Source organism: Hyperolius riggenbachi, chromosome 4 (assembly GCF_040937935.1).
Source record: "Hyperolius riggenbachi isolate aHypRig1 chromosome 4, aHypRig1.pri, whole genome shotgun sequence".
Taxonomy (NCBI): domain Eukaryota; kingdom Metazoa; phylum Chordata; class Amphibia; order Anura; family Hyperoliidae; genus Hyperolius; species Hyperolius riggenbachi.
In genome coordinates, this window is record NC_090649.1 from 39,036,574 (window position 1) to 39,064,403 (window position 27,830).

The 27,830-nt window shown below is 46.6% G+C and overlaps 1 protein-coding gene across 15 annotated transcripts in view; it reads right to left on the reverse strand.

Annotated features, from left to right (window-relative positions):
• OTOF (otoferlin) overlaps positions 1-27,830 on the reverse strand; it is a 500,418-nt gene that overhangs the window by 231,658 nt on the left and 240,930 nt on the right. Inside the window, exon 1 of one of the 15 annotated variants that reach the window (XM_068279954.1) lies at positions 2,024-2,083. The exons of the other annotated variants lie outside the window; for them this stretch is intronic. The gene's annotated coding sequence lies outside the window, so the exon portion shown is untranslated. Of the gene's footprint in view, positions 1-2,023; positions 2,084-27,830 lie in introns of those variants that run through there. 15 annotated transcript variants of the gene reach the window in all.

Here is a 27,830-nt window from a genome sequence, read left to right on the forward strand (position 1 = left end):
GCAGTTTTAAATGATGTTTTTTATTATTTAGTGAGAAAAAAAAAAAACTCCAAATCTACATGGCCCTGTGTGAAAAAGTGATTGCCCCCCTTGTTAAAACATAACTTAAAGGTGGTTTATTACACCTGAGTTCAATTTCTGTAGTCACCCCCAGGCCTGATTACTGCCACACCTGTTTCAATCAAGAAATCACTTAAATAGGAGCTATCTGACACAGAGTAGACCAAAAGCACCTCAAAAGCTAGACGTCATGCCAAGATCCAAAGAAATCCAGGAACAAATGAGAACAAAAGTACTGTAATTGAGATCTATCAGTCTGGTAAAGGTTATAAAGCAATTTCTAAAGCTTTGGGACTCCAGCGAACCACAGTGAGAGCCATTATCCACAAATGGCAAAAACATGGAACAGTGATGAACCTTCCCAGGAGTGGCCGACTGACCAAAATTACCCCAAGAGCGCAGAGAAAACTTATCCGAGAGGCCACAAAAGACCCCAGGACAACATCTAAAGAACTGCAGGCCTCACTTGCCTCAATTAAGATCAGTGTTCACGACTCCACCATAAGAAAGAGACTGGGCAAAAACGGCCTGCATGGAAGATATCCAAGGCGCAAACCACTTTTAAGCAAAAAGAACATTAAGTCTCGTCTCAATTTTGCTAAAAAAAAAAACATCTCAATGATTGCCAAGACTTTTGGGAAAATACCTTGTGGACCGACGAGACAAAAGTTGAACTTTTTGGAAGGTGCGTGTCCCGTTACATCTGGCGTAGAAGTAACACAGCATTTCAGCAGAAGAACATCATACCAACAGTAAAATATGGTGGTGGTAGTGTGATGGTCTGGGGTTGTTTTGCTGCTTCAGGATCTGGAAGGCATGCTGTGATAGATGGAACGATGAATTCTACTGTCTGCCAAAAAATCCTGAAGGAGAATGTCCGGCCATCTGTTTGTCAACTCAAGCTGAAGCGATCTTGGGTGCTGCAGCAGGACAATGACCCAAAACACCAGCAAATTCACCTCTGAATGGCTGAAGAAAAACAAAATGAAGACTTTGGAGAGGCCTAGTCAAAGTCCTGACCTGAATCCTATTGAGATGTTGTGGCATGACCTTAAAAAGGCGGTTCATGCTAGAAAGCCCTCAAATAAAGCTGAATTACAACAATTCTGCAAAGATGAGTGGGCCAAAATTCCTCCAGAGCGCTGTAAAAGACTTGTTGCAAGTTATCACAAATGCTTGATTGCAGTTATTGCTGCTAAGGGTGGCCCAACCAGTTATTAGGTTCAGGGGGCAATTTCTTTTTCACACAGGGCCATGTAGGTTTTGAGGTTTTTTTCTCACTAAATAATAAAAAACATCATTTAAAACTGCATTTTGTGTTCAATTATGTTATCTTTGACTAATAGTTAACGGTTTTTGATGAGCAGAAACATTTAAGTGTGACAAACATGCAAAAGAATAAGAAATCAGGAAGGGGGCAAATAGTTTTTCACACCACTGTATGTAGTATGTGCGTATATATTCTGGCGATGTCAGCACTGTGCACAGAACAGGGTCTACCTCAATACCAGAATCTCACAAGCCCTCAATTTCTTTTGTTCCACCACCCAGGAGAAGACATTACATAACAAGCTTATTCGCAGAGGAGACACAGAAAGCCATGGTTCAGGCTCTTCTTAAAACAGGAGCCTCATAAAACAAAATCAGAAGAAGCTTCGGTTCCTTGCCAAACCACCTACAAGAATGCCTGTTTAACCACGCCCATTAATGTTGGGGAATAAGTACAATCCTTAAATTTAATTGTATTCTACCTGAAAAAGCTCCGCCCTGTGGTCATCTCCAATACTGCAACCGCTATGGCATTATCAGCAATCAAACGCTGCCATCTTGTGGCCATTTAAGATAAAGCACACAGCAATTAAACTTGAAGGGCTCCATGCAAGCATATAATCTAGTCTTCAATTCCCCTCTGTCCATACTTCAATTACATAAACATATACAGGGGAAACCATTCTATACTCACCTCAGAAGAGGGAAGCTTCCCCCAGTCCCCCTCGAGACCACTGCTGGACATTGGCACCCTCTGGAAGCTCATGGCCATGCTGTTGTCCATAAATGAGCATAGCCGCATTGCCCATGTGCAGGAGGCCTCACAGCAGCTAAAGGTGCATACACTACACATGTCCAACTTTACGCCTGATTGTTGTTAAAACTGCTCATTCGAACGACTTGAAGTGCAAACAACAAGTCGTTCAGACGTCATCTACACACTGACCAACAAAGCAGCTGATATACTAATGTATCTAATTTACATGTTGTTTGACCAACTTAATAATGAACAATGGACTGGATGGAACAATGGACTAGATTAAATGTCTGATCAAACAACTTGTTGTTTTAACGTCTATTAGTTGGACAAACGACTAGAAGTCGTTTGCTGGGCTGAGGCAGAGGCGAGAGAGGCTCCAGCCTCCGGGAGCAGTGTAGGATTGGGGCACAACTCACTCAGCTATCATTCCCCTATTGTGTTTGAAGCAGGGAGACATAAGAAAAGGGGATACATGGCAGTGACTGCAAGCCAAATAACTAGAGATGAAGGTGTTGGGTGCCCTGGGGTGCCTCTTAGTCTAATAGCAATCAGTGTGTGACGGCTGGAGTGAGAGGGATGAAGGGTGCACTGTGGCGCCTCAGCCTTGGGTGCTGGAGGACCTTGTCTCGGCTCTGCTCGATTGTACATATGTACGGACCTAACAGTCATTTGAACAACAGTTAGTCCAACGGATCCGCTGAGCGGATCGGGCAAACCGGCTGTTATCAGTCGCTCGACAGCGCATACACACACGTCCAACAAGTCGGACGACAAGTTGGGCGGAAAATCAGGATGTGTGTACGTACTTTAAGAGCTGCTTAGGTTGCTGTCATTCCTTTTCAACTCTGTAGCCTTTTTATCAGCTCAGAGATGAATAAACAGTGTTATCTAGGATTTCGTAGAGAGAAGAGTGCATTAAGATGCCTACACATCAGACGACAAATCCCTCTCTGATCAAATCTGATTGGAGGGAGATCTGTTGCCTGCCCATAGACCGCAGGCCGATTCCTTATCGATTTCAGCATGAAATCTCTCCGGAATCAGCCCTGTGACAACACATTTGCCACCCCTGGCAGTGCCCCCCCCTGTGTAAAATGTGCCTGTGCATGAATACTGTACCTGTTGGTGTCCACAGCTGGCTCCGTCCTCCATCCAAATACACGCACCCCACGTGGTTGCTGGTGTATTGCACGTGGGTGCGTGTGTGATGTCATACATGCTTCCATGTATATGACGGCATCCACGTGGGGCGTGGGTATGTGGACTATGTGGACAGAGCATGGAGAGAGCTGTGGACACCAAGACACATACGGGGCACGAGGGGGTGTGGGGTTTCGGGGGCGGGCTTCACATTTTACATGGGGGGGGTCAGTGCCGGGAGTTCCGTTGTGTCCGTTGCTCATCCACATATCACTCGCCGTTACTGCTGCATACCCAATCATGCATGTCAGCCCAACATCTTGCATCATGTCCAATCGATACATGTGACCAATCTCGGCCCGAAATTGGTTGTATCGTTGATCGGGCATGCTGTTGGCGGCACCGATCTTCATCCAATTCCATTATAATAATCAAATTGGATGGTCCATCGGCCGCCAAGTCATCTGCTGTATGGCCATCTTTATTTTCACGTCCTCTGGTAGGAAGTGGTTGCCATGCTTTGGAATCTCCATCGATTTCAAAAGCACTAGGCTAATGAAAGGGAGCGATTGCGATTACCCCGAAATCCCAAATGCGTTGCCTGCACCATTTTTGGAACAATTTTATGGAGGAAATCATTCCAATTTTGTTGCAAAATCACTATAAAAACACGAGAGCGTTTTGCGAATGCAAGTCAGTCCCAGGCCTTAAAGAGGGATTGTCAAAATCAAATTCCATTTACCCACTGCTCTGTGTTTATTATGCAGTCTGCAACTGGATCCTGCATTGCAAGGACTCCAATCTATTCAGAAATGTTTCTGCTGTAATAAATCTTATCTCATTCAGACTGGCTCAATTTAGTACATTGCCGGGGAGAGGGAAGCTTGTTATCTCTCCTCCCACATTCCTGCTTCTCACTTATTGGCTGAGGGCAGCTCAGTGAGCTGCTGAAATACGATCTATGCTGTGCTCACATGTGTTTACAAAGCAAGTTAGCTATGACCGTGCAGTTTCTAGGAGATAAAAAAAACAGTAAGGTAGGAAATTACATCCGGATTGGCTTCAGCAGAGGGAATCAAGATGGAAAATGCCAGGAACAGAATCCTGTTTACCTACTGAATAAAATCCACTGGACAGTACAATACATCTGTTATATAAGTAGAACAAGTAGTTATCTACTTATAAATGTGTTTTTCCCCTGGATTAGTATGGCTGTCCCTGCTGCTTTAAAGGTTTGTGAATCAACCCCAAATAGAGGTAAATTGGGATAAAGATGGATAAGGAGAGACATTTCACGAGATAAGTTAGAATAGAAGAGATAATTTCTGAGATAAGTTTTGTGAATTATCCCCTATATAAGAACGGTGGGACTTATGACTTCCAGCACTGTAGAAGTGTATGCAGCAATTTGTTCATACAAGAGGAGGTGACATTGAAGGGGATATATACATTTATATTTTCAAAACATTTTAGTGTATTTATACTATTCCTGATATTTTCTTTTTTTTTTTAAAACACCTATAAAATGATAGGTACTGTGCCTATCATTTTCTCAAAAGCAACTTTAAATAAAACTATTGCAAATGGCAATATTTTTGATATTCATTAGGCAGACGAGTGTGGCTGATTATATCAAGAATGGCCTGAAGAAGCCTGGAGCAAAATCCAAGCAGTGGCTGTATAATGTATTGGTTAAGAGCTCCGCCTCTGACACAGGAGAGCAGGCAGTGGCGTAACAATAGGGGTTGCAGAGGTTACGACCGCATCGGGGCCCTTGGGCCAGAGGGGCCCTTCCCAAACCAAAGTATAAGCTGTTTATTGGTCCTGTGGTGGTAATAATCACATCTATAGATGCTTTGAATAGTGGTAATCATTAACAAACTGTTCCCCATCCCCTTCTTGCAACTCTAATACAGTAGATGACCTTGGCAGGTTCTGTTGCGCCGTATCAATTGTTATGTAAAGAGTGCTTGGTGGGGCCCAATGTAAAACTCACACCTGGGCCCATAGCTCCATAGCTACGCCACTGAGAGCAGGGTTCGAATTTCGGCTCTGCCTGTTCAGTAAGCCAGCACCTATTCAGTAGGAGACCTTGGGCAAGACTCCCTAGCCCTACTACTGCCTAGTGGGCTGCAGCTCTGGTGCTTTGAGTCCGCCAGGAGAAAAGTGTGATATAAATGTTCTGGGTCTGCCTGTCTGTTAGTTGGCCAGCTGGAGCAACCAATCTGAATCATTTGATTTAATGCCATCAAGGCCCTTTCACACTGGGGTGCTTACTGGGAGCGTTTCACTGCCACCAATCAGCAAAGCGCTGTGACAAATGTATCCCAACGGGATCATTCTCACCACAGCACTTGCGATTCGCATAAATCGCAAACAAGCTGCATGCTCTCTTGAACAGGAATTGCAACCGCCGAAAAATCGCAACTGGTTGGCCAACTGCATTTTGGGATCCAGGCCTATTCCTGATTGGTTGTTCTGGCCGCCATTCCACTTTATCTCCAGGTTTTTTGATTTATTTTTGTTTTTTTATTCCATCTTGATAAATCTGCCCCAGTAATTTTTAGACTTTTTTGTTATGATCAGTTTAGCTGCATCTTCACATATCAGGTCAAAACAAAAAAATAATCAATCGAGACACACGACCCACACACCAGTCTCTAGTAGGGATGATCAATGAGATGCAAATATTTACAAGTTCATGCAGATTTATGTAAATGTTATGCAAATATATCCAGCTTGAAAATGGGCCAATCAGGTCCCACCCAGGATTAAATTGATTGGTCCATTTGAAGCTGCATGTATTTGCATAAAAATGCACATAATTCTGCATGAACTCGGGAATATTTACATGTCATTGATCATCCTTAGCCTCTAGAGGAAATCTGTCACACAGCAAAACACTAGTGTGAGAAGCCTTTGATTGAAGCTGCCAGTCCTGGCTGAGCTGCGTGCCAGGTTGGGGTCAGTGACATCACTTGCAATGAGATACAACGGACCATCCTCACTGGCCCAAAGAACCAGAAAAGGATTAAGATAAAATGGGACCCGACTTTTTTTTAGACAGAATTGGTGGGCACTAGCGTCCACCAGGCCCCTAGACTCTACAGGCCCCAGACATCTGCCTAGGTTTGTCTTGTGGATGATCCGGTTCTGCTAAGAACACAAAGCCCAGTCACAGGCAGCTTCCCCCTGAGGCTTCTCACTTTGGCTTTTCCCTTAAACACAGCAGTCTACATCAGTGCTGGACTGGAGTATAAACCCTCAGTAAAGAGGACAGAATTACATTTACATGTAGAGGACAATCCAGCCAATCCGGCGATGACACTTTACAGTTGTCAGAAGACTTAGAAGCTGAGTTCTGATTGGTGGATATGGGTTACTATACTCTACCCTGTATTTTTACATTGCCTTTTGAAAGCCCAGTACTGTGCACATGAGCTTTTAAACGATGCACTCTACTAATAGGCTTAATTTATGTTAATTTCCTATCTGGTAAAGGACTCCCGTATCTGGTAAAGGACTCCAGTTTTCAGCCTACAAAACAATACTGAGTTGGGTTCTTAACATGCCAGTTAAGAACCCAACTCAGTATTGTTTTGTAGGCTGAAAACTGAACAGCTTGAGAGTCCACTTCTGGAAGATCTGCAACCTCTGGATTGGTAGGTTTTCTCTCTGGTAGGATAAGGTGAGGGCCCACTTATGTCCAGATCAGGGACCTTTGGCCTCTTTAAAGTCACTGAAGGACTCCTAGGAAGTATGAAGAGCTATTGGGACACCAGGGCCTTTTACAAGTCTTGAGTTTCTAGAGGGATACGAGCCCTTTGAAGCAATCCCTAGCATAGTCTGGGATGAGTGGAATGCTTTCTGTTATGGTGACTGAACAGCTAAGGATTCCCATTTAGAGTAAAATAGAAAGTTCTCAGCTAAGGTCGAAGACCACGAATCTCTAATAATGTAGGGGACTACTGTCAAAATCTTGGGTAGCGCTGATGCCCATAAGAAGGATTCCTTAGTAGGGTCAGATCAATCCCGGGCGACTCCACTAGTAATTTGTTTTGATATAATCAAGGCTTACTAGAACATTCTCTGCTAGGGTCATGGCCTACTGGAGCATTCTCATCTAAGGTCCGGGGTCTCCCTGGTAAGCCAAGAGCACAGTGAGGGAATCCCTGTTAGGGCCATGGCCCACTAGAGAATTGCAGCTGAGATAAGTTGGTTTATCTGTTGTGGTCAGGGCCATCCAGGTTCATTTATAGGTCTGAAGGCCAGTCCAGCACTGATCTGCATCTACATGTTCACAGAGCACACATGGTACATACTTCTCTTTGCAGTCCTTAGTCTTGTTCTTGTCCTTACTCTTACTGTTGTTGTTGGGACGTAGAATGAACATCAGACAATTAGATGTAAGCATTACAAATACATCTGAAAAATAACTTCACAAAACAACCTAAAAATAATTAAGTCCCTATACATCGTATTTACATCACCAACTGCAGTTTTGTTATCAGCCACATTAAGTGGGAGTTTAGCATTTTCAAAACAGTTAGCAATGTCTACTTCCATATTGGCCTTAAAGTGTAACTATAGGGAACAAAAGTGCCCCAAATTTGTACTCACCTCAGTAGAGGGAAGCCTCCGGATAATTTAGAAGCTTCCCCCGCCCTACTTCTGCGGCCTGCTCCAGTGCTGAGAAAACCTTGTTGATGGCTCATGCATGTGCAGGAGGACGGACCAGATCGGGCTTAGCTTCTTCTGCCGAAGCCCTAGAAGGTCCATGCTACTTTCCCAGGTGCAGTGCGGCCACACTCGTTCTCATATAGGAGCACAGCCACAAGCTTCAGGAGGACACCAATTTGTTGTGAGGTGAAGGGGGACAGGGGAAGTATCTAAAGGCTAAAGGCTGACATATAGCTATCCAGGCAGGAGCTGCCCTAGTCTATCTTAAAGCTAATGGGAACTGGGTTTTTAAAATAACAGTCAGATACTCGCCTAAGGAGAGGGAGGCTTGGGGTCCCATAGAGCACTCCCTCTCCTCTCCCGGTGCCCGCTGCTGTCCTGGCTCCCCCGTAGCGGTATTTGACTGTTTCGGTCAAATACCGCTGTCTCCCGGCTGAAGGGAGGCTTCGGAAATGCTTCGGAAGCCCGAGTGCTCCTGAAGACGGGCCGCTCTACACTGCGCACGCCCTCTATGACGCGTTCGCGTGTACGCCGCCTGTCTTCGGGAGGACTTGGCTCCCGAAGACCTTCGAAGTCTCCTCGGCGGGGGATGAGAACGGAGGAGCCAGCGCAGCACCGAGGCCACCGGGAGAGGAGAGGGATGGCTTATTAGGACCGAGCCTTCCCTCTCCTTAGGTGAGTATCTGCCTTTTTTTTTTTTAAACCCGGGTTACATTAGCTTTAACTCAAACACACCTCCAGTACTCCTGAAGCAGGTCCGTGAGCGTGCGCGTGCCCTCTGCTCATTCACGGCGGGATTTACATAGCGGCGATTGGTGAAGGGAAACATGTGTTTCCCGAGCCAATTGCAGTGCCTGGAATGAATGGTGTCACATTCATTAATAATAAGGAAAGTAAAACAATGTGAAAAAAAAAAAAATCAAACACTTCCTGGTAGCCCAGGATAGTATTTGTAGTGCCAATTTTGGCGAAAAAATAAAATTCCAGGTTAGGACACATTTTAAATAACATTTTTTGTTTGTTTGTTTTTCCCTATAAAATGTATAAAAAATAAAATAATTACTGAAAACAAGTATCAGCCACAAAAAGCCCAATTTATGGCAAAATAAAAACCAAGATATAGATTATTCAGGTGTGAGAAGCAGCGATAACGTTATGGCCAAATGAATGAGAGGATCACCGACAGGTGAATACGGCTCTTGGGGGGTAAAGAGGTTAATTCAGGTCTCCTATAACCCGGTTCCGATGAGTAATCCCCTCCCCCGCAGCCGTGTAATGACAGCCTTACAGCTGCACCGTCTCTCATCTCTGCTCGTATTTATTATGCTGATGCGTTTTATCCGTGGTCTCACCTCTGCCGCTGCGCTTCTCTCAATAATGATAATAATAATAGCAGCAGATCCTATCGGCTTCTCCTAGCTGCGCCGATCGATAAATCCCCCGTTATTAGCCATAGAGCCGGGATTACTGCCCGCACGTATATCTGTCATCTCCATTCTCCGCGCATCGCCAATTATACGCTAATGGATACTTATGATGCAATTAAACCATAGAGAAGGTCACCGGCGGATCTTATGTGTGTGCTGTATGGATTTCTCATATGCCTCGTGTATAAAAGGCTGAGTGCTGCTCAGTGTCACACTCTCATCATTCACCCTTTAACAGAATGAAGGTGAGTGGGATATGGTGGCTGCCATACTTATTTCCTTTTAAAGGGAAGGTCCAAGCTAAAAAATAAACAAAAATCAACTTACCTCGGGCTTCCTCCAGCCTCTGGCAGCCATCCTGTGCCCTCGCTGCAGCTCCGGTGGCTCCCGGTCCCCTCTGCTGCAGATGCCGACCTTGCCAGGTCAGCATCTACTTGCGCTCATACGTGCGGCTCATGGAGTCGCACTGGCGTCATCCAGATGGTACTGCGCAGGCGCGGAACTATTGCACCTGCGCAGTACAGTCCGGGTGACATCAGCGTGACTACGTGAGACGCATGGTGGAGCACAAATAGGCCTCTGGTACCGGAGAGGACTCCAGGCCACCGGCAGGGAGCAGAGCTGCGGTGAGGGCACAGTACGGCTGCCAGGGGCTGGAGGAAGCCCCAGGTAAGTTGATTTTTGTTTATTTTTTAGCCTGGATGTGTCCTTCAAACAATGCAGATTGTCCTGCTTATCCACTGCCTCTAATACGTTTAACCGTAGAGCCTGAACAAGCAAGCATGCAGCAGGTGAGGTGCTTTGACTCAAGTTGAGCCACATGCTTGTTACAGGGTTGTGACTTAGACACTAATGATGCCAGAAAGATCAGCAAGACACCAGGCAACTGGTATTGTTTAAAAAAAAATATGGCAGCCTCCATCTCCATCTTAGCATTCAGTAGAGCATCCCTTCCTCAGGTCCCGGGGTGTATCTATCAGTGATGAGCAAAAAACTCCATCCTGTCGGCAGCTATATAAATGTAGCAGCTGATGGGTAATAGGTTTAGGCACTGAGATAATCAGAGTTGCAATGCTTCCTGCTTTGTGCAGAGAACTACAAATACAGGACGGAGGAAAGGCGCTACTGGGGTGTTATTGTGCAGATTGGTTTTCAGAGCAATGACAAATACTAATAATGTCTTAGTTGGAACACGTGCTATCTGAGCTTCCAGGCTCATTTTTAATAAGTGACTTATGTGGTATGCAGCATTGATTCACACCATTGCCTTTATTTAATGAAGAATACTTTTCACTTTATGCGTACAACTCTCTTTTTACATTTTGCTTGGATTTCTTCCTTAAATAGGCGCTCATACAATTGATTGTTTTTAGTGATAATTATCTTTTCCTTTTTTTTTTGGGGGGGGGGGGGGGGGGGATTGCGGTGTGAAAGGGGTTAAAGGTCCACTATTGTGAACATTGTAAATTTTAAGGTACTTGTACACGTGTACAAATAAAAAGTACATTTCCCAGAGTAAAATGAGACAAATTACTTTTCACCTCTGTTGCTGTCACTTACAGTAGGTAATAGAAATCTGATAGAATAGACAGGGTTTAGGCTAGCTTATCTCCTCATGGGGGTTTCTCAGTGTTTCTTTATTTTCAAAAGCACTTAGTAAATGGCAGTTGCTCCATCCAACTGCCAAAAATCTGTGCAGCGAGCAGGGAAGCTGGCCAGCATATTTGTATAAATCCTTTTTGAGGGAGTGTCTTTATAAAGAATAAAGGCCATGCTGAGTATCCCCCATGAGGGAATGAGCTGGTGCAAAACCTGTCAGTTCTGTCAGATTTCCACTACCTACTGTAAGTGACAAGTATATAGGAGAAAAGCAATGTATGGCTCATTTTACTCTGCAAGAAACGTACTTCTTATTTGTGTGTGTTTATATTTATTTTATATTTTATACTTTTTCGTGATAGTGGTCCTTTAAGAATCAGGTGATAGGTCAGGTGATAGGTCAGGTGCAGAGGAAGAAACTCCCACTTTACTGACCTCTATGGAGATCTCCGGGTCATGTGATCGTCTCTAGAACAGTTGCATAAGTCAAGTGAGTGAGAAATGGCCAAGTCCTGACTCTGACTAACAATGATAGTCAGGGGGCGTTTCATGAAGCTTTAAACAGATCTGTAAGAATTTAACAGAATCCTTGTCTAACAAGCAGCTCTGGCTCGTCTAATGAAGTGCCCTGGCCTGTCCCATTTGTGTCAGACTCTGCTTCCTAATTGTGCCAAGAACGGCAATTTGTGGTCAATTCATTATTTTATTTTTTCTCCACTTATAAGGAGAAGAGCGCTAATTTGTGGCTGTGAAGTGACTCTGCGATGGAATTTAATTGCATTAGTTCAGAGAGTAATGAGAATGAAGTGTCCCTGTTCGGCGAGCGGTATAAACGTGTCATCAGAGGGCTGCGTGGGTGAGCGAGGACGCCGGGCGAGGAACCCGCGTCTGGGTCTATTCTGAGTCTCAGCCGCTCAGAGAGTCCACTGCCCCGAGGCCCTCCGTACACGAGACCGCTCACCCAAACTTCACCAAACAAACAGTGCAGGACAATCTGATGACCGATTAGTGTGAAAAATGGGTCGAATTTTTGCGTTTTCATGAAAATGCAAAAAAAATTCTATATTTTACTGCAAAAAAATATTTTTACTGCGCAAATTCTTACCACGTAAACAATTGATATTTTTTTCGGCATTTTCAATGGCATTTTTGTTGGAAAATTTTATTTATCATTATTTTCGAAAAAAGGAATGCAAAAAGAATATTTGCATTTTTGTTCATCACTACCGGTGATTGCTGGAACTCCAAATTAAACTTGCACTGGGTGCGCACTATATAAATAGTGCTATAGCAGCGCCCAGCTTCAGCACCTGGTGATGAGAACCGAAACCACCTGCTTTGCCCAGCAGGTGTGCTTTTCTCACCCTTGTTGCCATCTGTGCGCTGCCCTCCAGCTCTCATATAATTCCTCCTTCACAGCCGGTGAAAAGAAGTAGCTGGATTGGCCATCTCTAGTCACTGATTTGATCCTAAAGGTTATCTGCAGCCACCCAGGAAGGTCAGTTCCTCAGGGGCAGGATATGATCAGTGATTGGCTCTGTGATATCTATAAAACCACTCCCACCACATACAAACTGTCGTATCTTTTGTTAGGCTGTAGGAAGATTAGCTCCTCAGGGGCGGGATCTTTTCAGTGATTGGCTCTGTGATATTTATTAAAACCACTCCCTGCTATGCCATTCTTGTACACACATAGGAGTACATACAGTTCGTGTCTTTTGTTAGGATGTAGGAAAGTCAACTCCTCATGGGCGGGATCTGAGAAGTAATTGGCTCAGTGGCATCTACAAAACCACTCCCTTCTATGCCCTTCTTGTACACACATAGGAGTACAGACTGCCTGTGTCTTTTGTTAGGCTGCAGGAAAGTCAGCTCCTCATGGGCAGGATCTGAGCAGTAATTGGCTCTGTGGCATCTACAAAACCACTCCCTATTATGCCCTTCTTGTACACTCATAAGAGTACAGACTGTCCGTGTCTTTTGTTAGGCTGCAAGAAAGTCAGCTCCTCATGGGCGGGATCTGAGCAGTAATTGGCTCTGTGGCATTTACAAAACCACTCCCCACTATGCCCTTCTTGTACACATATAGGAGTACAGACTGTCTTTTGTTATGCTGCAGAGTTATATGGCGGCAATAGTTTACTTCTTGATTTAATGCATACAGTGTTTCTATAATCTGTACCTGAAAATGCCACCTTTTTTCTCCTTTCCTTTGGCTCTGAAACCACAAGAATCAGTTAAATTAGAGAAGGTGAGGATCGTGTGAGAAATATACAAAGCAATTGCATCAAACCCACGCAGTTACAATAAACCTTCAAAGCCTTCTCTACCAGGGGATCAATATAGCAGGCAGAAAATCAAGCATTATCTTACTTTATCTTACTTTATCTTACGTGTGCTTAAATTGTTTTTAAATAGAGCTTAAAATATACTGGCATTTATTGTTTTACTTCCATTTTAACATACTGACAGTGGCTGCTGACAGGGGCCACAGACCCCCCACTTTACTTGCGCCAGCTTAGACTTCTAACTGCCAGTACTTATCTACATGCAGCAACTGAACTCTCTATTGCTGCTGTGAAATAACAGTTGTGATTATGTACCCTGTAATGTGCTGCAGAAGATGCCAGTGCTATATAAATACATAATTATAATATGGTAGGACATTAGACTATGACTATGGTAGGATTAGAGTGTGAGCTCCTCTGAGGACAGTCAGTGACATGACGATGTACTCTGTAAGGTGCTGCAGGAGATGTCACTGCTATATAAATACATAATAACAATAAGGTAGGACATTAGACTATGACTATGGTAGTAGTAGATTGTGAGTTCCTCTGAGGACAGTCAGTGACATGAGTATGTACCCTGTAAAGTGCTGCAGAAGGTGTCAGTGCTAGATAAATACATAATAATAATAATAATAATGATAATAATAATAATAATAATAATAATATGGTAGGATATTAGACTATGACTATGGTAGGATTAGATTGTGGATTTTTTTTATTAAAGTACCGTATATACTCGCAAGCAAGCCGAATTTTTGACCCCCCAAAAGTGGGCCAAAAGTTGGGGGGTCGGCTTGCTTGCGAGTCATGTTTGCTCCTTATACCCCCCCCCTCCGCCGCCGCCGCCGCCGCCGCCGCCGCTGCTATTAGCTTACCCGGCGGCTTCCCATATCCCTCCCTCCGTCTCCTGCACTGGCTTGTAAATAGTTCGCAGCAGCTCGCCCCACGGCGGCTGCTGTGTGATGACGGAGGAAGCTGTAGGCAGAGCGGTTCCCATAGCAACGGCGATACACATCGCCCGTACAGGAAGCCGCTCTGCCTACAGCTTCCTCCGTCATCACACAGCAGCCGCCGTGGGGCGAGCTGCTGCGAACTATTTACAAGCCAGTGCAGGAGACGGAGGGAGGGATATGGGAAGCCGCCGGGTAAGCTAATAATAGCAGCAGCAGCGGCGGCGGGCGGGGGGGGTCGGGACACTATCTACCTATACTGAGCACTATACTAGCTATACTGGGCACTATCTACTTACATTGGGGCACTATACTAGCTATACCGGGGCATTATAATAGCTATACTGGGGCACTATTCTAGCTATACTGGGCCCTATACTAGCTATACTGAACACTATACTAGCTATACTGAACACTATACTAGCTATACTGAACACTATACTAGCTATACTGAACACTATACTAGCTATACTGAACACTATACTAGCTATACTGAACACTATACTAGCTATACTGAACACTATACTAGCTATACTGAACACTATGCTAGCTATACTGAGCACTATGCTAGCTATACTGGGGGCACTATACTAGCTATACTGGGGCACTTTACTAGCTATACTGTGGCACTTTACTAGCTATACTGTGGCACTTTACTAGCTATACTGAGCACTATACTAGCTATACTGAGCACTACCTACCTATACTGAGCACTATACTAGGGCACTATACTAACTATACTGGGCACTATACTAGCTATACTGAGCACTATACTAGCTATACTGGGCACTTTACTAGCTATACAGGGCACTACCTACCCATAATGGACACTATACTAGCTATACTGGGACACACATGAGGGAATCACACGGCCAGCATTTCCTACCCCCGGCTTACATGAGGGTCAATCATTTTTTTCTGTTTTTTCAGTTAAAAGTGGGGGGGTCGGCTTATATGCGGGTCGGCTTGCTTGCGAGTATATACGGTAGATCAAAAAAAAAGATAGCATACACAAATAATAAATAGGGTTAAAAGGTATGCCATCATAAGGCTGAAAAGATAACTCCAATGCATTCAAACTCAAAAAAATAAGGTATGCAATAAGCACAACAATCAGAGACAAGCTTTATCTCATGTATATACAGAAAGGAAACAAAACACTTGTATTGTATCATAAGCAAAAACAACTTCATTACATCAAGAAAACCACACTGTACCGTATCAGGGGAGACACCATTCATTATCATCCATACTAAACGAGACTACCAGAAAAAAAGAACAAAAATACATAGAACATAAACCACCACCAAAAAAAGACAAAAAAATGAAAAAACAGCACCAACACACACCATACACACCTCACACATACTATGGGACTTTTACGCCCTAAAATACCCAGCAACATAAGACTAAGGACAAGACACTAGACAAGACAGAAACAAAAAATAAAACCCAAAGACAAAACAACACCTCACCTACACATAAAGAGAAGCACAAAGGGATGCTCCCTGTGTGCCTGCGGCCAATACTTTAAAAAAAAACAAGAAAATCAAAATCTAGAGTGAAAAGAAAGAGACAGTAAGCTGCACCCAGGAGAGACTTCCACCAAGTCAAGGAGGCCTGATATTCTGCCATGCCAGAATCCAAGCCCCTCTCCCCAGTTTCTTCCTCTCCAAGTACCGAATGGTTCCCACCTCACCGAGAATAGTGCTCACCACCACCTGGACGGGCAAGTCTTTCTTCCTAATAGCTAAATCACACCGTGCTAACCATAAGTGTCTCCTGACCACTAGACTAACTATATATAAAGTGCACAAATCATAACCCTGGCGTTGATTAAACGCTCCATAGGCCCACTCGGCATAACCAAGATGCGCCAGAAACGGGATATTCAGGACCCTCCCCACCTGGTTGTACACTTCTACATTAAAAGGACACGACATCAAGAAGTGGTCCATGGTCTCCTCAACAGCACACCCCTGTCGGGGACAACCACGTTCCTCCACATCCCGATACTTCATGAGCCCTCTAACGTAAAGCTTGCCCTGGAAGGTAAGCCAGGCGATGTCCCACAATTTGTTCGGAATCCGCGACGAGTTCAATAAACGCAATCCCTCCTCCAAAATTGTGCCTGGGCAATCCCTCAAGGCCAGTGAGTCAGGAAAGTAGGAGTCCACCACCCATGCCGACAGGGCTTTCCTGTCGACCGATTTGATGTTCTCCACTGTCAATCCCCACTGCAACAGTTTCTTCAAACACGGCAAGACATAGGCCGGGAGGTAGCCATGACGTCTCCTCAGATTTTTCACTGGGCCACCACTCTTCCATTCCCCAAGGTAAGGCTCACACCAAGTCTGAAAGATCCCTACCCAAACAGGCGGGTTCTCCATTAACATACTACCAATATTGTGTTTGATAAAAATTAAGGAGAAGAAAACAATTGGGTTGACCATGCCTAGGCCACCCTCCCGCCTATTTTTATAGGTAATATTTTTACGCACATGGTTTAGCTTGTTTCCCCATAACATCTGGAAAAACAAGCGATTGACCCTGGTATACAGGGATGCTGGCAAAATCGTGACGTAACTGACATACAACAATATTGGTATCAGGTAAGTTTTGATTAGGTCAATCCTTTCTCTATAGGTTAAACTCCAACCTTTCCAGCGGACCACTTTCCTGTCGACATCTGATAGTTTGCTAACCCAATTTCGCAGGCCATAATCGCCTGGGCCAAATTTGATGCCGAGAATCTTGATTTCATCCTGAGGCACGGGAAAAGATCCGGGAAGTCTAAAGGACTCTCCATCTTTGCCTATCCAGAGAGTTTCACACTTATCCGGATTGAACTTGGAACCAGATGCCAAAGAGTACCGGGTGATCTCCTCAGCAACCACCAACGCCTCCTCTGCATCCGAGACCACCACAGTGACGTCATCGGCATATGCCACCACCTTCAAAGATAAGCTCCCAGAGATGCCCATCGGAACCCTACCAAGCATGCTGCCCTCTAGCCTTCTCACGAAGGGGTCGATGGCGAACACGTACAGCAGGGAACTCAGCGGACAACCCTGGCGGACCCCTGAGCTCACCTCAAAAGGCTGGCCTATCCATCCATTGATCAGCATAAAACTCTCAGCCTCCTTGTATAAAGTTCGCAGCCAATCTACAAACCTCCCCTGCAAACCATACGCAGTAAGTAATCGCCACAGATACTTGTGATTGACCCGATCAAAAGCCTTGGACTGATCCAATGTCAGCAGGTACCTTCCCCAACCTTCAGCCCTGCACTGCTCCAGGACCTCCCGGACAGCTAACAGTGCTGAGAGCGTGCTCCTTCCCACAACCGAGCAGTGCTGATGGCAGGAAAGTACATCTGTCACCTGGGACAACCGCCAGAACAAAATTTTCGCCAGGATCTTCCTGTCGACGTTGAGAAGGCTGATGGGACGCCAGTTCTCAATCATCTCCGAATCATGACCTTTTGACAGCAGGATTATCGCAGATTGCCTCATGGAGGGTGGTAACTGACCCTCAGCAAGGCAATCATTAAAAACTCCAGCCAATTGGGGGGCTAGAATGGACACGAAAGCCTTGTAAAACTCAGCCGTCAGTCCATCCGGACCCGGGGTCTTTTTAGGCGCAAGGCCACCAATGGCTCTCGCTACTTCATCTGCGGTAATCTCCGCTGTCAAGTCTATGGCAGAAATATCAATATCTCCCAGACCTGGTGTGGAATCTAAGAAGTCTTCCATCCCTGTCTGGTCAAGTGGCTTCTCCCCAAGCAGATCAGCGTAAAACTCTCTAGCGATGGTCAAGATCTCCGACCTGGACTTCGCCAGAGACCCCGAGCCATCCCTGAGACCTATGACCGTCTTAAGTGCTGAACTTTGTTTGAAACTCTGGTAAGGGTCAGGCGAGTGGTACTTACCATGATCCCTCTCCAGAGCCAAAGAGGCCAGCCGGTCATACTGCTGCTGCTTAAGGCGAAGTTTGACCTCAGAGATCTCCCCCGGATCTCCGCCCTCGGAGACAAGAATAGTCAACCTCTCCCTTAGAACCTGGTAAGCCAAGTTTCTATTAACACCTCTACGGGTAGCTAGACCCTTGAAAAATCCGACAACACGTTTTTTGACTTCCTCCCACCACTCAGACCTATTGTCAAAGCAGTCCAGGATGGATACCTGTGCCTGAAAAAACTCCTCAAAGGATTGTCTCACCTCATCTTCCAGCAACAGGGACGAATTCATTCTCCAGATACCCCGACCTCTGGGAGGAGCATCCGAAGCATTTAAGCCCACCGACAGAATAAGGTGATCCGAGAACTCCACCGCCAACAACTTAGGAGTTGAAGTGATGAGGCTCTCTGAAACAAAAAATTTATCTATCCTGGACCTACTACTACCTCTCTGGAAAGTGAAACCCGTGAGACCTGGGGAGTGACGAACGTGCACATCTACCAGGTCGGACTCATTAACTAGTCTAACTAGAAACCTGCTATCTACACCTATCCGGACCTGGGCCCTTGCCCTGTCCATGCCCTAGTGATGGTGTTAAAATCACCACCCAAGATCACTGGATAGGCTGAAAAAAGGTATGGCCTGATCTGTGTAAGAAGGCGCTTTCTCTCCCCTTTAAACCTGGGGTTGGCATAGATGTTAATAAGCCTGAGATCCTGCCCCCTCACACAGACGTCTAGGACCAGACACCTCCCCATCTCTACCTCAATAACCCGCCGGCAAGTTACCATGTCGGCCCTAAAAAGGACCGCCACACCACTACCAGGCTCTCCCGCAAGTGACCAAAAACTCGGACCGGACACCCAGTCCCTCTCAGCCAACCAGAGGTCAGCCACAGAGGTGAGCCTGGTCTCCTGCAGGAAAAAAACATCAGCCTCATGGGCAGCCAAAATCGAAAAAGCCAATTTTCGAGCTCTGGTCATTTTAATACCAGCAACGTTGATTGTTGCCAATATGAGTGGTGGGGGAACCGCCATCAGGGTGATTTTAAGGTTTCCCTTTATCTTTCTTTAAACAAAGACAAAAAAATAAAACAAAAGACAACATTTACAAAAAATAAACAAACATAGACACAAATCACAATGCCTCCCCTACGGAAGCAGGACTCTCCACCACCATCTCCTCCTCCTCAGAGGCAAGAGGAGAGGCAGCCAGAACGTCGAACCTGTTAGACAGGCTCATCTCTTTCTCCCTCTGTCTCCTTTGGTGGGCAGCTACTCTGTTTGCTGCCCTTGGATTCTCAGGGAGACCCCTACACAAAGGTTTAACGCCTTTCTTCTTTTTTGTTTTAAAACGTTCCTCTAGGTAGGACTTATCCTCCTGCGAAAGGTGCTCCCTTTTCCAAGGGGCAAGGGCTGCGTCTGTGGGACAAGGGGCCGAAAAGGCATAACCTGCGGGGACAGAACTAGATAGAGCAAACCCACTACCGCTGGCTAAGGCGGAGGGGCAGGTGGAAGGGGGGGGGAGGGAGTGGGACAATGACAGGAGGGGCCAGAGAGGGGGTTGGGACAACAGGGCCAGGAGGGGGGAGGGAAACTGCAGGAACTGGGGGGGGTAGGAGGGGGAAGGGACACTACAGGAACTAGGAGGGTGGGAGGGGGGAGGGACACTGCAGGTGCTGGGGGGGTGGGAGAAGGAGGGGACACTGCGGGAACTGAGGGATCAGGAACGGTAGGGGGTAGGGTAGAACCACCTGCATCTGGAGCAGCAGCAGGGGGAGCCTTTTTCCTCCTCGGAGGAGGAGGTATGGGCGTTAAAGGTGGACCCATGGGAGCAGCAGTGAGGGGTCGAAGGCCACCCCCTTCTCTGCTCCTCATAGGTCTGGGTCGCTGCTCCTTGGGAGGAGGGCCACCTCCGCCCTGAGCAGCATTCTGGGCAGGAGCCGATGACTCAGGCCCGGGCTGCCTATCAGAGGCCATGCCGGCTGGAAGAGAGCCGGGGGGAGGGACTACGGAGGACTGATTCACACTGGACGCAGACACGCTAGGGACTGGGACAGACTCAACACACACATTGGGATCGACCACAGAGACATCCTGGCTCTCTCCCATCCTTGCCAACATGGCCACCTTCAGATCCGAGGGCATCGTCGCCCAGGAGATCGGGCACTCCGTATATGGATGGCCAAACTCAAAACAGAAATTACATTTAATCCTTCTGCAGGATGACGCAGAGTGCCCGAACTCCTGGCAGCGACTGCACCTCGGATCTGGGCAGCCGCTGGCCAAATGTCCCCTCTTGCCACACCTGTTGCAGGTCCTGGGTTGGCCCGGGTAGTAGGTGATGATCTTGTCCCGCCCTATGAGGGCGGAACGGGGAATATGGGTGACAACCCCCTCCTTTGTATGGAGCCGGATCGCCACCTCATACTCCCCCCACCAGATCCCGAGCTCGTCCAGGACCTTGTGCGGCGGGGACACTATGTCAGCGTAATGTTGGACCCAAGTCATCAGGTCCCGCACCGGAATGCTCTCATTCTGCACTACAATGTGCGCCTTCCTCTCCAGCGTCTGTCTGGACAATGGAATAACCTTAAAACCATGCCATTCACCATTCTCTGAAAACTTTAAACGCTCCTCTAAAAAGGACTCCATGCCATGCTGGGAGAGGAAGGACACATCATAATATGACGGAGGATCCCCTGGAGCCAGGATCGCATAGAGGTCTGCCGGCCTTATTCCCAGGTCGAGGAGGTACTTAGTAAACTGCTTTTTAGTCGGGACAGGTAGAAGGGTATGATCCCATTTAAGGCGAACGACATTCCTTCGACCTGGGACGCCATCTTCCAATCCTGTCTCCAGGGGAGCCAGAACCCTCCTACCAGGAGCAGCACCCCTAACAACCCTCGAATAAGAAGTCGGACGAGCCGATGAGGTGCCCTGGGCCGAAGCTGCCAGGGGAGCCAAAGCCCCAGGATTCTGGGCGGGACCAAGTTCAGGAAAGCCCACTCTAATTACGCTTTCCAGTTCTGGCAGCTCCGGCCCAGTCACAGCACCCCCACCAGCCCCCATCACAATACCAGCACTAGTAACAGTGCTCACAACCGTACTAACACCTTTCCTGACAGCGCCAGGATTGGCTGCAGGAGTTGCAACGTCTGTCTGAACGAGGCTGCCTGCAGTGGAGACAGGGGGAGGGGGGGGGGCCTATACCTGGGGGCATTCGGCCCGAGCCCGAATATGGCCTCCATCCACTCCTGCTCTCCTGAAAAAGAGTATCTGGAAATAGTGTCATTGCGTACAGTAAACTTCTTTCCGTCTGCACGGAACTCGAGCTGGAGGCCACACCCGGGGTCGCCCATGCCCACCAGGTGCAGGCCCCCATAATATCCCCCTGGCTCCACCGCCAAAACCACAGCCTCGCCAGAATGTTCGTCAATAACCACAAGCCTGGTTTTTTCTAGTCTGTATGTCAGATCCATTGTTTTGAATTCTGTGACAATGTTACTGATCACCAAAGGGGGCGGTTCTGGGTGCCTCTCTTTTTTTTTCTTTTTCTTACCCCCTTTTTGGTATCCCTCCCTGTCTTGAGATATGAAATCTGAGAGGAGGTTCCTCCCAAAAAACAGGTCAAGATTCTTGTCCCCTTTCTCTTTCCTTACCGGGGTACCCCTCTTCCCCTTTTGAACCATCAAAATCTCCCCACCCTCACTTTCTTGTACAAATGCAGGGACACCCGCCCCACCCTGGGCACCTTGGGAGGACTCATCGGTTTCCTCCACCTCTGACACAGAGACCCTTCTACTTTCCCCCTTTTTCCTACCAACATCAATGTTTAATTTTTTTGACTTGCTTATTTTGTTTCTCCCTTTTTTTTTTATTCTTTTTTTTGACAACTTATCAGGAAAAGACATTTGCACCTCACCCATCCGTTGTTCAGCGTCCTCTTCCCCTCCCTGGTCCTCAGGAGAACTCGCACCCTCCTCCTCACCAGAGGATGGAAAGAACTCCTGGGCCAGTTGTTCAACGTCACTTTCAATAATATCCATATCGGAGGAGTCAGCCTGTTCCGATCCATCTTCTAGAAAGGTATCCTCCTCTACAAACTCCTCAACGGATAAGTCCATATCCAACTTGGGTTGCGCAGCCAAACGCAATATCTCCTTGCTTTGCTCTTCATTAAGCGTAGAATCCACAAGTCCTAAGAACGCTGCCCCGCTCCCTTGTGGATCCTCCTGCAGCATCGCAGATGTGGTTGCAAGCATGACTCTTTTATTTCCAGACTTTCTTCTTTGGAATCTTATTCCATCTTCTTCTCCACTTGCCTCATTATTACCACCTTCAACCGCCACTTTGCTCTGAAGTTCTGTACTTGCCGATTGATTTTCCGCATCCCTTGCCTCCAACAGTAGTGGGGATGCACCCCTTGCATCATCATAACAAATTCCGCCTTCCTCTCTATCCATATCAATGGCATTTCCGTCAGCAGCAATATCAGAATGGATTCCGCATTCACCTTCATCAATTTTAATAGTAATTCTGTCTTCATGCGGATCTTTGGACGCTTTAGCCGCGTCAGAAACTACGTCTTGACGCGGAATTACCGCCACATCAATAGGAACTGCATTTCCGTCTTCGGCCGCATTGGTCACCATGGCATTTCCGTGTTCAGGCGGAATGAGAGCCGCCGACGTCACTTCCGCCCCGCCGACCGGAAATTGAGTTGGCGTGGTCGGAGCATCGCTCGGGAGGCCAGCGCCATCTTGTTTTACCGCTGTACACGGCGGAGAGCTTTCCCAATGACTCTGGGCGCATGGCCCCGCTCCCAACTTCACCCCAGACCCCACACCAGCCACCATAGGTGACTCCGATGCGAGGGCCAGGAGTCCACCGGGAGCAGGGACCATGCGAGTGTCCAGGGAGGCCTGTGCAGCCGCAGCCACACCACCACCTCCAGGTAAGTCAGAGGGGGCCCTGCCAGCCGAAGCCACAACAGGGACAACACCAGCACCGTCACCTACCGCCTCGCTGAGGACCCTAGCAGCACGTACACCGCCAGGACCCCCAGTAGCAGGGGCAGCAGCACCAGCATCATCGGCACTCACCTGGACACTCGCCACAGGGCCCGGTACTTGCACCTTGCTTCCACCCATCATGGGGTCTTCTGCACACACACCTTGCCCGGGCGGGATGGGAGACTGGGACACCTCCACTTTCATCCACGGTGGTCTCTCCGGGGGGGGTGCACTCATCTTCAAGCATGACACAATCATCTTCTGTGTCGCTGTCGTCCACATACTGTTCAGGCATCAACATTTTTTTGAACCTCTTCTTATATCCCAACTGTTCGGAAAAGGGACCACCAATCTTCTCAAGCTCTGCTAACCTTGATTTTTGCTGTATAATTTGCATCCTCAGGTCTAGTATCGCCTCATCCTGCCACAGCATCTCTGGTTTCCATTTGATTCCATAGCGGAAGCGGGCTTTTGCAAAGCTGTATCTCAACTTTTCCAGGGTTTCCATGCAGGCTTTCGCTGCCTTCACCCATGCAATCGCGTTGTTGGCGATATCTTCATCCGAGGAATTTCCAACGTCCCCCAGGTAAGTTGGTGAAGTCGTAGGGGGGGTATGAGCTGGCCGCTCCATGGCTGGAGCGGCCAGTTAGCTTAGGCAAGCCCCTGTCCGGCAAGGCCCGGAACAGGGACTTCAGGTGGAAAGTATGCCCAGAAAAGCACTCCAAAGCTGGATCCTGCAATACAGATCAAAGACCTCCCCTGGAAGTCCAGGAGCTCTCCCAACACACGTCCTCCTCCTATGGTAAGGATTAGAGTGTGAGCTCCTCTGAGGACAGTCAGTGACATGACTATGTACTCTGTAAAGTGCTGCAGAAGATGTCAGTGCTATATAAATATATTATAATAATAATATGGTGGGACATTATACTATGACTATGGTAGGATTAGATTGTGAGCACCTCTGAGGACAGTTAGTGACATGACTATGTACAGTGCTGCAAAACATAATAATATGGTAAGACATTACTATGGCAGGAATAACAAAAGGAATGCCCCATGTGTGAATATATAGCAGAGTAAAGGTTGGTATAAATACATAATAATAACATGATAGAATATTAGACTATGAGTAATGTAGGATTAGATTGTGAGCTCCTCTGAGGACAGTACTCTGTAAAGTGCTGCAGAAGATGTCATTGCTATATAAATACATAATAATAATATGGTAGGACATTGTACTGTGGTAGAATTAGATTGTGGGCTCCTCTGAGGACAGTCAGTGACATGACTATGTACTCTGTAATGTGCTGCAAAAGATGTCAGTGCTATATAAATACATAATAATAATATGGGAGGACAGTAGACTATGACTATGGTAGGATTAGAGTGTGAGCTCCTCTGAGGACAGTCAGTGACATGACTATGTACTCTGTAATGTGCTGCAGAAAATGTCAGTGCTACATAAATATATATTAATAACATGGTAGGATATCAAACTATGACTAATCACATGACTATTAAATAAAAAAAAAATCACAACCGTTATTAAGCAGCAAATTATTATTATTATTATTATTTATTGTATTTATAAAGTGCCAATATATTACGCAGCGCTGAACATTAATTTAGGTTACAGACAATATTTAGGGGTGACATACAGCAATATGACAATACAGGAATACAAGAAAACCAGATCACACACCATAGCATGAGTACCAGGTAATGCTTAGTCAGTCACTGGATGGGGCATGGAGATTAGGCAAGTTAGGTTCACTCAGATGCATAGCATGGGTTCACAGTAATGGAGGTGCATGATCAGGTAGGACACAAAAGGAGGAGGACCCTGCCCAAAGGCTTACAATCTAGAGGGAGAGGTAAGGACACGAATGGTAGGGGACCAGAGTTCAGCTGTAGGTTTAGAGCACTTGTGAGGGGTGGTAGGCCAGAGTGAAAAGGTGAGTTTTGAGGGCTTTCTTGAAGATGTTGAAGGAGGGGGCTGCCCTAATGGGTGGAGGTAGGGAGTTCCATAGTGTTGGAGCAGCTCTTGAGAAGCCCTGGAGGCGTGGGACTGGGTGATTCGGGGGGCGGTTAGGCGAAGTTCATTGGAAGAGCGGAGTGAGCAGCTAGGTGTGTACCTCTGAGTAAGATCAGAAATGTAGGTTGGACAGGTTTTGTGGACAGATTTGTAGGTCAGACACAGTATCTTGAATCTGATTCTGGACTGGATAGGAAGCCAGTGGAGGGATTCTAGGAGGGGATCCGCCTTGGTGGAGCGATGGGAGGAGTGGATAATTCTGGCTGCTGCATTCATGATGGACTGCAGTGGGGCTGTTCGGGTCATAGGGAGACCAGACAGCAGGGCATTGCAGTAGTCAAGGCGGGAAATTATGAGGGCATGGATGAGGAGGGCGAATCTTACAGATGTTACGAAGGTGGAAGTTGCAGGACTTTGTGAGGTTTTGGATGTGGGAAGTGAAGGAGAGTGCGGAGTCCAGGGTGACATCCAGACAGCGGGCTTGAGAGGTAGGGTAAATGGTAGTGTGGTTAACAGTGACCTGCACATCTGGGAGGTTCAGGGATAGCCGGGGTGGGAAGATCATAAATTCAAGAAAACCACTGCAAAGCACTGCAAGAATAACACTCAGATAAAAGCGAAATCACACAGCGGCACACAGGTACCTGAGCTCATCCAGCTCCTCCCTGCCAGGGGAGACAAGACAAGGGCTCGATGGATTTTACACACATCACCTTATTCATCACCAAATACATATTCATAGGGATGTGGGGTACCCAGCTGCAGACCCCCTCTCACAGCCCAGTACTCAATCCTAGCAGTGGCAAAGCTAAGGAGCTATGGGCCCCGGTGCAAGTTTTATATTGGCTTCCCCCCCCCCCTCCCCCACCACCACAGCACTGACTCTACACTGGCAAGGACAACCACCGTGTCAGAGAGATGGGAAACAGTGTGTTGATGATCACTACTGTTCAAAGAACCTATAGAAGTGAATATTACCAGCACAGGACTAATAGAGAGCTAATACTGCGGCTGTGGGAGGGCCCCCTTGGGGCCCCTCTGGCTCAAGGACCCCGGAGCCGTCCCCATCTTTGGATCCCCTATTGCTACGCCACTGCATCCTAGTACAGGAATCTATACCTGGAAAGAGAGATGTTTAGTAACAGTACTTTTCCCAACACAACCATCAAAACTCTGTGTTTAAAATCAACCAAAACAGGGCTGGATCTGTAGCTCTATCCAGCTGAGGAGTCATGCTATGGTATATATGCAGGATTGTATATGCAGGAGTGTACAGTATGCAGGAGTGTATATGCAGGAGTGTACAGTATGCAGGAGTGTATATGCAGGAGTGTACAGTATGCAGGAGTGTATATGTAGGAGTGTACAGTATGCAGGAGTGTATATGCAGGAGTGTACAGTATGCAGGAGTGTATATGCAGGAGTGTAAATGCAGGAGTGTATATGTAGGAGTGTATACGCAGGAGAGTACAGTATGCAGGAGTGTATACGCAGGAGTGTACAGTATGCAGGAGTGTATATGTAGGAGTGTACAGTATGCAGGAGTGTATATGTAGGAGTGTACAGTATGCAGGAGTGTATATGCAGGAGTGTACAGTATGCAGGAGTGTATATGCAGGAGTGTACAGTATGCAGGAGTGTATATGTAGGAGTGTACAGTATGCAGGAGTGTATATGTAGGAGTGTACAGTATGCAGGAGTGTATATGCAGGAGTGTATATGCAGGAGTGTACAGTATGCAGGAGTGTATATGAAGGAGTGTACAGTATGCAGGAGTGTATATGCAGGAGTGTACAGTATGCAGGAGTGTATATGCAGGAGTGTACAGTATGCAGGAGTGTACAGTATGCAGGAGTGTATATGCAGGAGTGTACAGTATGCAGGAGTGTATATGCAGGAGTGTACAGTATGCAGGAGTGTATATGTAGGAGTGTACAGTATGCAGGAGTGTATATGTAGGAGTGTACAGTATGCAGGAGTGTATATGCAGGAGTGTACAGTATGCAGGAGTGTATATGTAGGAGTGTACAGTATGCAGGAGTGTATATGTAGGAGTGTACAGTATGCAGGAGTGTATATGCAGGAGTGTACAGTATGCAGGAGTGTATATGTAGGAGTGTACAGTATGCAGGAGTGTATATGTAGGAGTGTACAGTATGCAGGAGTGTATATGCAGGAGTGTAAATGCAGGAGTGTATATGTAGGAGTGTATACGCAGGAGTGTACAGTATGCAGGAGTGTATATGCAGGAGTGTACAGTATGCAGGAGTGTATATGCAGGAGTGTAAATGTAGGAGTGTATATGTAGGAGTGTATACGCAGGAGTGTACAGTATGCAGGAGTGTATATGCAGGAGTGTACAGTATGCAGGAGTGTATATGCAGGAGTGTAAATGCAGGAGTGTATATGTAGGAGTGTATACGCAGGAGTGTACAGTATGCAGGAGTGTATATGCAGGAGTGTACAGTATGCAGGAGTGTATATGCAGGAGTGTAAATGCAGGAGTGTATATGGAGGAGTGTACTGTATGCAGGAGTGTATATGCAGTACTATATATGCAGGAGTGTATGTTTAGGAGTGTATATGCAATAGTGTATATGGAGGAGTGTTTATGCAGGAGTGTACAGTATGCAGGAGTGTATATGC